Genomic DNA, 10998 nt, shown 5'->3' with positions numbered 1-10998 from the left:
ATGGATGGTTCATTCAGTCTCTTGGCTCCATCCATGCCCAGAAGAGTAAAGCTCTATGCCTTTACACAGAGAGGCTTGTTATGTTCCGATAAGCTATATCTACCCATGCAGGACGATGAAGCTGCTGCTGGAAAGATCCCTTAAAATAGAATTGCAGGAGCTGACTTTGGTGAGATTTAGTTTGGGTCTAGACCTTACAGGAACAGAGAAAGTAAGTAAATAATCTCCTCTGTCACAGAGAAGCACAAACCAAATTCCTTCCTATAAGGGCCACAGGTACTCCAGAGGAGACATAGGAGTGAAGGAGCTGCATCACCACTTCACCCCATACCCACACAGTAGTTGGTTAGATGAAGCAACATCTCCCTCAACACATTATAGATGTTTGAGAGACTTTTGGGGTACTTGGCAAAATGACTACAAAGCAGAATGACTTGACTGCACTTATTGCTGTGATTAGACTAATTCCAGTAACAAATCTGCCCTCACACACTGCTACATTGTGCTACTGCAGTGCATACATATTCTTGCCAAAAGTGCTGAGGCTACTGCTGGGAACTCTTAAAAGGAATTTTGCTTCTCTTGTTCTTGTCTTGATGAGCTCCATGGAAAATAATGTGGTTGTAAGCTGTTTCCAGTACTGACTTGTATCTAGCAAGTGGTCTTCAGTCCTGAGCTATTGCAGCTCTTAAGAACAGATTTAGAAAGGATTCTTGGTAGATGTCAACACTTCTGGAACAAAAAAGTATTGACAAAAGATTGAGATGTTCTACTGAGACATAGGTTTCACTCAATAACCTCAGATCTAGGGATGGATTGTTTGAGATTTGAGTGTGAAGTCAGTTTTTAATCTGGAAATCAAGGAAGGAAGCAAGGAAACTGGAAGAGCAAAAGTCTGGCTGAAGGAAAAGGTGTCAGTTCATTGCAAATTTCTGGGAGCTCACATTTCTAGAAACCTGATAAAAATCAGAAGGAAAAACTTTGTGTTTCTGGAAACAAGACCTGGGTTTGTACCCATATGATTCTCTCTGTAGTCCTTCCCTTTTGGTGCGCCTTCTGCAGCTCCTCAGAGCCATGGGAGTCCAAGTGGGTGGCCCAGCCGTGACTGACACCAGCTTGCCTCCACCACACCTATCCACACTGACTGCTGCCCAAAAGGGAGGTGAGCTTAGAGCAAGGGAGAAATTTGACTCTCAAAGGGGAGAATCCAATCAGCAGTAGTCCCAGCAAGGGTCCAGACACTCCACTGACTGGGGTGACAAGTCGTCTCCCTGCCATGGAGACTGTGGGGCCTGTCAGACCACAGAAAGTCTCTGGCAACACGTGCAAAAGGGGGGGAAATTTTCACTGAAGCATGATTCTGGCCACAATTATTTCACTCTTGATTGAGGTTATTATTATTTTTATTTTTGTTTTAGGAGGCTCTGTTTCATTAGAAGCAGGAAGGTCTGTGTATACAAACACTCATATAGTAGAAAAATCAATAAACATCCTTCTCTATTATAATAACAAAGACAGTGAAAAAGACTTTTGAAATCTTGTGCTGTAAGAATAGGAATAAATAGTGCTCTAGTGAGCAAGTTCGTGTTTCTAATTAGGCTTGGATAACGTGCCTCATTGGGCAATGAGGCCATTGTCTTCTCCTCAGAGGTAGGAAAACAATGCTTCTCAAGTGGTTGTAAGTTAATGCATCAGTGATAAGGTTGAAACAGGGACATGTGTCCCCAGCACAGCTGCCCTGAAGGTAGGAACTTTCTTCATAATACACTTGTCCAGAAACAGCCTTGCAAGTTTCACAGTTGTTGAGTACAAAATGAAATATGTTTTTTTTCATTTGTTTCTATGCTCAAGATATTTAGTGGTTGCCAGGAACTTATGAGACTCTGGTAACAAAGGCTTTGGTCATCAAAGTGGTAATTAGAGCTGGTCATGAGATTTCTGATGACATGTCATTGCACTGGAAAACTGATTTGTCAGAGCCAGAAATTTGCTTGTTAAAACATATCTGTTTCAATTAAACAACATCAAACCACAGGTAGTTTTCCACTGGAAACTGGCTTCCTACCAGCAAGCCTGGTGGGCTGCCTGGGACACAGGGATCATAGGCTTGCTGCCATCAGACTGGGAGCCTGGTAGTGCCGGGAGACCTGGCTGAAGTAAGCAGTCCCAAAGTATAAGCTCCCAACCCTAGCCTCAGCTCATCATGCTGCTTCGTAAGACGCAGAAGCAAGGCTGGAAAGAAGCACATCCTGGGGAGCATATTTTATTTTGGAAATACCATGCGTCATTGTTTCCTATTCCTATTTTTTTCCCTATAAATTTCTCTTTTGTGGGTAATTTTGAAATAACTGGGTTTGTTCCAAATCAGAACAAAACCGAATGTCAGAATTTCCCACGAACCAGGAATTTGATAATTTGGCCAGTCTTTCTGGTAATAATCCAGCAAATTTTCAAAAACATTGGATGTGCTGCTTAATGGCAATGAGCAGTTGGATTTTCTACACAACCTTGAGTGCTTCTCAAAGCACTTTCCTAATAGAAGAAAACTGTCATTTTGCTTTCAGCTGCCAGTAGGTGAAGGCACAAGCAGTACCTGACCCAGGACTCTTCTCCCAATGGAATGTCCCCACTGCTTGGCGAGGCTACCACAGCATGACCTGCTGAGTCCTCAGAGAAGGGAGGCAGCCCTGTTCTCAAAACACAGTGAGGGAGTGGGGGAGAAGATGTATGCCAGACTCCTGGTCTGTATCTTATTAAGCAATATTATAACATGACAAGCTCTCAGAGTAAGATGGGCCAGTGCAGAGCACAAATTCATCTGATGAGAAATAGGGTGATTTGTGTGAAGTGTCCTTCACACACCTTTTTGTTGCTGACCTTATGAAGTGATAGAGAGGTGGTTTGGGAGGGAGAATACAAATCACCAATGGTTTAACTCATGACCAGTGAGAACTGAGGATGGCAGCAGTTACTTCCCTACTGACATTTATACGTCAGTATGAAAGCATGTTTCAAAATCCATCCTGATCAGATCTAGAATTTCCAGTGCTTTTTACATCCACACAGCACAAGATAAGGTGATACATTAGGGATCTGAGCATGGTCCAAATCTCCCAGAGGAAGGGCCAAACTCCAGGTCGGAAATGAGTTCTTCACAGGGCTTGTGATTTGCTAGGCCATCACCACCACCAAGGGCTCTATGCTGTCCTTCCCAGCCTGGTTAAGATCCCAGTGATAGCAGCAGGGATGCTATACTGCATATCACATGCATGCAGATACTCCCAAAGCTGCTAATGGAGATTTCTCTGGAAAGGAGGGTGGCTCAGTCCTATCTGAACTTGATGATTCCAGAAGAGCTCCACCATAGCCAACACACGGAAGATCAGCAGCTGAAATGAAACAGCTTCATGTTGATACCTGAAACCATGAGTCCTAGACTATTTAAGATGTGAAACAAACTAATTTAAATTCTTTTTTGCATGTGAGAATTGCGTGGTCATTATTCACTCACATGTGTTTAGGGCAGAGTATTTCTGTATTTCAGCACTTTCCAGGACTAGTCACTTGAAAATTATACCAATTTAAGTGGTGAGAAAAAAAAAAAAAAAAAAAAAGAGAAAAATACCAGGACAGAGCATCCATCAATGTCTTCCCAACAAGACAACATGCCTTTAAATGAAAGCAAGGATCAGCCAAAGGAAAAATAGATTTAAAAAATTTTATCCAGATTTTGCTGACAATCATTTTTCTCCAAAAACTAATGAGGGCTACACAGGGTTTCTGCTTCAGAGACAACTAAATCCAGCTGAGCTGATACGTAAACTTTCTTTGGTAGAGAGCCTGCAAGGACCGGAAATTATTGGTGTATATCCAAAACTTACTGTCATCAAACTCAAAGCATGGAGAAAGCATTACAACCTCCATGTGACTATGCTGTAGCAATCACTAAGGCCTTCTGTGTGTTTGCTTCAAAATACTTTGAGGCTTACCATGGATACTGAAACAGAAGGACACCTGCTATGCTGCTTTATTTGTTCCCAAAGAAGTTGCTGTGAATCAGCAAGAACATTGCACAGAGCACTGTGCTCCTGGGGCCAGCCTCCAAGATTTGCTCTCTAGGGCAAGGATGACAGGGGAGAAAATCTATAAAGTTATGCTTTTTTGAAGACCATAGTTCAGAGAGGAGACCTGTTGTTTCTGTCTTTAGGAGACAAGGAAATGCATGGGGCTATGCTCTTTATCACTAACTACACTCTTATAGAGATCAGAAAGGAGAGTGCTCTCTGCTTCACAGCTATCCATTTCCTGAAATCCAAATAAATGTGCTCTGTTTCTGAGACAAACCTCTGAAAAGTTATCATTCCATGACCTGAAAGTCAAAACTGAGCATGCTAGTCCTTCCTAGCCTACTGACCTCTAACCTCTGGTTTGAACCCCAGCTCATGGCTGGGATCCTGTAAGTCACAGGCAGTCAACATGAAGAAAGGTCAGTGTTTATGCATCTCTGCCTTTCTTTCTCTCCTCTGTCTCATCACAGGAGGAACCCAGCATTCTGACCTTTATTCAAGTTTGCAGAGTTTATGAAGCATTTATTACCGTCCTTTCAAACACTGAGCAAGTAGATATTCTGCCAGCTGGTAAATGCACTGGCAAAAAAAGAAATCTGAAGAAAGGCAGCTCCCAGATAAATAACACGTATGGGGAAACATTAGCTACCAATTCCCAGTTTTAAACTTGGAAATCAAAACGGCATTTTAATCCCTACCAGCAAGTCCCAGTCATGCAGTGCTAGGACTAACAGTTGTGGGGTACTTGGTAACAGCCTGGCAGTGAATTTGTTTGAGGGTGGCCATCTGCGTGGGTTTTGTACACAAGGTTTGTATTTCACTTTCTTCTATTAATAAGATTAATAAGTAGAATCATGTGCTGTGCTTGTGTGTGACACGCTAGGCACATTTAATGCAATACAGAATCTAACAATCCATGTTTCAGAAGAGTTTAAAAGAAAAAAAGATGTTCATGAAGGTAACTTCCCTGAGGCAAACAAAAAATAAGCTAAGGCCAGCAGATCAACTGAAATTCCTCCATTTTTTCTGCTCATGCCCTCAAGCTGGTAACATGAACCTCGGAAAACAAGATGTCAAACATTTACCTTTATCACTGAAGTAGCTGATTGGTGTCAGATGATGGCACTGGTTTCATCAAAGAAACAACCATGGAGCTTGGTACATGTTACTGATGATGCACAGAGGAGATAAAAAAAACAATGGAAAAACACAGATAAATCAAAAAGGAGAAAAGAACATCAAAAATATCATCTCTATTCTCAAGGGATACTGTCTCTCACTCACAGTTCATTGACACAATGAACAAACAAAAAAGAGAATTCAGTAAGTAAACAGCCTTCACAATTCAGCCGTGCTATTTATGTAAACCTTTCATTCACAGCTTGAGCTTCTAATATAAAAAGGGGTAAAAGTCAGTCCTAGATATACATTAGAATCTACTAACTCACAATTTAAATGATAATTTGGCCCTCTCCACAGAGTAAGTTGGATCTGAGTTTCTATACAGTTTCTTCCAGCAAGAGAGTTTCTATATTGTGCGTGTGACTTTCTGTTGCTATGTCACAGTAATCTCCAAAGCAGATCACCTGCAATGTCAGATACATTCTCAGAAATCTATTCTATATTCCTTATTTTCAATAGCTGCTGCTGGTGTTAGCAGTGATCCTTTGTTCCTCCAAAATTTGTGTCATGCTCTTTCCTGATGCATGGGTTCATCTTTTCAAAGGCTTGATGATTTCACACTGAAAAGGTTTTATCAGATCAACATGAGTGCCAGCAGTGGTACGTAATTTTTCTTACAACCACAGCTGTGGATGGTTATTTCACAGGTCATTTGGCATACGCCACACAATTTTATGGGCTTTCAAAAACATTTTCAAGGGAAAGAAAAAGTGGAGAGTTTTTCTGGAGGTGTCTTTCCAATAAGCTTTGACCTCTCCATTTCTAATTCTGAACTGCCATAGACATAATGACTTTCCATGGGCGAAGTTATTACTTCTAAAAAGGGGCAGCATTCCAGTGCTACCATGTGCAACAGGTTGATTACAGTCTATGGGATGCATAAATCAAAATGTCAAGGGTTAGCATTTGATGGCTGCTTGCCCTAATGTCAAGTTCAATCGCTGGTAGCAAGAAAGTAATTCCTTATTAAGGAATTGTGTAATTTTATATGATGTACACAAAGAGAGAAATGCATTATGTTAGACGGACCTCCAAGGCAAGGAAGCAAGGAGTGAAAAAACAACCTTGGAAGCATAAAATTTAACATTGACGGCTAAGACCTAAGTAAACTTTCCCAACTTGCTGTGAGCAGGGAGCATTTCAGGACAGTTTCATTGTGCATGTGAGAGTATTCAGTTACAATTTTATCTCTGTGAGCTGTGATGGTGTTGATTTGGCAAGCAGTGGGGCATTGTTATTCCAGCTGGGTAACTTTTAATGGGAATAGGAATCCTTGCTATTTGTCAGATACTTGAATTGACTAGTACTTCTTATTCTAAGGTAATAAGATTTAAGCAAATTTGGAAGTAGGATTTTGCAGAATCAAGGCATGGGAGACACAAGACTAACTGCAAACCTCTTGTAAACGCACCGTTGGAAGAGTTTCTCATTATCTTTTTACTTTGCTGTTTTCATGGAAAACAGTAAAAGCAAGCAGCTAAACTTAATGGTTCGCTTCAACCTCTTCAGTACAGACTATACAATTGCACAAATGACAATTCTTTACTTTTTCATCTTTTCTATTTTTTACAGACATATTTTCTCTTTTTTGAGATCTCTACCCAAAAGAGTAGCCCTAACCTGCATCAAGAAGCTTCCTGTAGTTCACAGAGCTCGGGATTGTTTTCTTATTGAAAAGGGTAGTTTTTAATTTCTAATATCGAACCAGACTATGCCGTTCATGTGAGTGTCTATCCTGAAATGTTTATGGAGAGCTGATACTTTGAGATTGTTGGAGTAGGGGGATACTTCAGAGTCTCAACAATTCTGTGTCCAGAGTAATCCTCAATTCAGGATTACTGAAGTAATCAGTAATCTCAGTCCAGAGGAAGGAGTTTCTGAGTCATTCACTATAAGTTTTGGCTTAAGCAATCTGAGAAGGATCAGAACCGAATCCTGTGTCCATCCTGTGTCCAGGTTAACCTACAAGGGAAACCTTCACCTCATGAAGAGCATTGGCTTTATTGTCTTCCTGAAAGCAACATCATCAGGTGAAACATCATATCACCACACGCAGCAGAGAGCAACCCTTGTAAATCTTTTCTAAAAACATTCTACCAAACACAGTGTTACATTTATATTTCTGGACATATATTTTTAAATTTCTATGAAATATTCCAATGGAAAAGATTGGAGTCAGCAATATTTTTTGAAAAAGGATATTTTAAGGACTAATCTCACTTACTAATATGAGCATTCCCAATTACAAACTCACCTGTCGGAGCTACACCCTTCCTACCAGGAAATACTACGCAACCTGTGAGTTTAAGAAAATCTGCCCATCATAATTTGAAAATCACACACCAAAATGAGAAGCTATTAATGAATAAAACTGCACGGATAAATATTATTTCCTGAATATATTAACAAAAAAAAAGTCAGCCAACCAACCCCCCAAAACTGTTTGAACATATAGATGGATCACATAAAAGCAGCTGAGACTTTTTTTTATTAGACCCTCAGCAGTCATACCCTTTTGTTCCCAGCCTGCAAATTTTACCTTCAGACTTACATTTGCAGTGCTTTAAGTTCAGCCTGTCATTTTTTTCCACTTCTGTATTTAGGTATGAAAAGGGAAGAAATGGCCTAGCTACTAAAATATCTTGAATATCAACGAGGAAAATGATAATTCAATTAAATTAATGAAAGTTAACAACACTCTCGTCACAATAATGATTCAGGCTCACAGTCCTGATCTTTTGAACTGTCAAATGTGTGCTGTACCAATATTGATGAGACTCTGGCAACACAAGTTTCTTCTGGTTGTTGTAACAACAAGTTAACCTACAATTAAATGACAACTATATAATTTTAGACATGCTATTTCCCTGGTCTTTCAAAACAGGCTTCTGTAAATCTGAAAATTATTAATTCAGTCAGATACATCAAATCCACTCAAATATTTTCAATAAAATCTGTGAAATAGAAATTCTATCTTTAGAAATCCATGGGCTGAGGCTTAACTCATATGAATTCAGGAAAAAAATTGTAAGACAAGAGATAGCCAGAGTTAGTCCTAAAATGATGGATTCAATCTTCCAAGGGCTTTCTCCATAGAGAATAAAACAAAAACACTTTGTCTTCTTCCCCCTGAGAGTTCACTCAGAAGAGCTCAGAAATATGTTGACCCAGACACTGGTCTTCAAGGTAGATTTCCTAGCACTACTGTTGTCTGATACATTATTTAAAATTATACTAAAGCCCCATAACCATTAATAGGTGTTTACTCTAAAGATATGCTCAGAGGTCTAAAAAGTAAGGCATTTGTAGTGTCTCAACCAAACAATTGAATATTTAAAACTTATGCTGAGTTTGCTTTGACTTCTTGTGATGAGAGTTCATAGGAAGCCAAGAAGCAGAAATTTCCTTGGGAAATTCAGGGTAGGCGGAATTGTTTTTCTTCTGCATCTGAATGAAATTCTGCCAGAAATGTGCAAGCATCAGAATATTCTCTTTATTTTCATTGCACAGTCATTATTTTCCTTACAATGTGGTTCCAAAAGACTTTAGGGTCTTTAAGCCCCTATGATCACCGGTTAATGGCTGGCAAGATTTAGACTGTTATTTGCTTGTTCTCCACACTGTCTCTCCAAAACTTTCCTATTGGAGGAGGCTGTTGATGTGAACTCACCTCAACCATTCCTCAGCCATAGTTCAAAAATTACAGCAAAGGAATGATAAAAGTCGGATGTGCTACTCCCGTTTAGTCCCTATCACCGAAACGGCACATATTCCTGCAGTGACAAATGGAGCTGGAAGCACCTTGGAGGGGTTGGCTCTAGGACACAGAATCTTTGAGGGCGTCATGAAGTGAAAAGGGCCTGTCTTCTGTAGCCATGGTCACACAGCCACTTCCCGTGGAAGACAGAAGAACATGGCCTAGAATTAGAGGTAAGCAGCAACATCCCATGTTAAAAAGCATAGGTTTTGCTCTTCTCAGGGTCTGGTTGGCTGTCTACACATGTGATTTCAGTCACTTTTACAGGGTAAGTCTCATACAAAGCAGGCTTGGCTGCTCCCAAATCGCTGGATGACACCACTGATTAATCAAGAGGTTCAAAAGGACAGGGCAAGGAGAACAGATAATAGCTTTACAAAGACATAGTGTTGTTAATGCCTTAAATTTACCCACAGTCACAGTCCTTTCCAAGGGAGTCTCAGAGGCAGCTCTGTGAAAAACAAGACTGAGACATACCTGCTTTAATATTCTCATGAAAAATGAAGGGATGACCCTAAAAAAAAAAAAAAGAGAAGAGAAGAGAAGAGAAGAGAAGAGAAGAGAAGAGAAGAGAAGAGAAGAGAAGAGAAGAGAAGAGAAGAGAAGAGAAGAGAAGAGAAGAGAAGAGAAGAGAAGAGAAGAGAAGAGAAGAGAAGAGAAGAGAAGAGAAGAGAAGAGAAGAGAAGAGAAGAGAAGAGAAGAGAAGAGAAGAGAAGAGAAGAGAAGAGAAGAGAAGAGAAGAGAAGAGAAGAGAAGAGAAGAGAAGAGAAGAGAAGAAAAGAAAAGAAAAGAAAAGAAAAGAAAAGAAAAGAAAAGAAAAGAAAAGAAAAGAAAAGAAAAGAAAAGAAAAGAAAAGAAAAGAAAAGAAAAGAAAAGAAAAGAAAAGGTACCATTGGAAAGTCCAATTTCCCTGCTTGAGGCCCTGGGCTGAAGAACTGAAGAGCTTAACTGCAAAGAAAAACATGATCCAGCTGGAAATACAGTCCTCAATAATTTGGAGTTTCAGTTCTGATGAGAAATTCTTACCTCAAAAGGACTTTTAGTCTGTAAAAAATCAATTATTATATTCCCTTACAGGACAACAATGGCTGCAAGTTTCCAAATCCTTACCATAATAATACATCATCATTCATTCCCAATCCATTGATAATGCTATTAGAATAAAGCCATCTACTAATAAAAATACCAGTATCCTAAAATGCAACAAGGTGACCATCAGTTTATCACTAAGCACAAGTCACCTTACTTATTTTACCTGGGTATATTGAAAGGCAGTTATCAAAGTTTACACTAAAGTTTACACCATAAAAACATATTATAGTGTTTGCCTATGAGCATGTTAGAGTTGTCTCAAGTGATTTAAATTCATATCTTACATATTTTCTATGTAAGAGAAAGCAAAAATATTTTAATGTTTGTTGGTTTACTCATATTAATCTGCTTCTGAAAAGCGTTACAAGGGCATGAACAAAACAGCTTTAAGAAGGCAGATTTCTAGAAATCTGCCAGTGAACCTACCTGTAGAAATCATAAATGAGAGCAGAAGGAATTAAATAGTGAGAGAATTTGTTTTCATTGAGCTTTTTTCTTAACTATTTCTTTGCTTCATTAAGACTTTTGACTCAGCCTTCTGGAGAACAAAGACTACATTGCACAATATAAAATTCTAACCTACAAAATTAAACCGAAAAATATTGACTCAGATAACTGACAGGAGAATACTAGCTGCATGCAAAAGCCAAAAAAAAAAAAAAAAGTAGCTTTTGATTTATATTCAGGTAATTTTGGGCTTATGTGTGGACCACACAATGCGTGTGTTTGTTCTATACAGAAAAAATCGGACCACCGGGGAGTTTTAATCTCTCACAAAATGCGGAAAAATACTGCATGTAGAGGTACTTTGCAACTGAGTTCACTGAAAAGCACATTGCTTTATCCACAGAAATAGAACTACTCTTTGTAACTTTGTCTTATTTATAGGTCTGGCTGCTG

General features: G+C 39.4%; 1 long non-coding RNA gene across 1 annotated transcript; it reads right to left on the bottom strand.

The window, feature by feature from the left end:
• Positions 1-429: 429 nt before the first annotated feature.
• Positions 430-5625, bottom strand: LOC135417451 (uncharacterized). Its single transcript, XR_010432054.1, has 3 exons — positions 5516-5625; positions 5153-5235; positions 430-732 (listed from the first exon to the last, which is right to left on the bottom strand). It is a non-coding gene; the product is annotated as an uncharacterized LOC135417451 (long non-coding RNA).
• Positions 5626-10998: the final 5373 nt, after the last annotated feature.

The sequence above is a fragment of the Pseudopipra pipra genome, chromosome 1 (assembly GCF_036250125.1).
Source record: "Pseudopipra pipra isolate bDixPip1 chromosome 1, bDixPip1.hap1, whole genome shotgun sequence".
NCBI lineage: Eukaryota > Metazoa > Chordata > Aves > Passeriformes > Pipridae > Pseudopipra > Pseudopipra pipra.
Note: the sequence above shows the minus strand (reverse complement) of the source record. Positions and strands in the feature narration are given on the sequence as shown.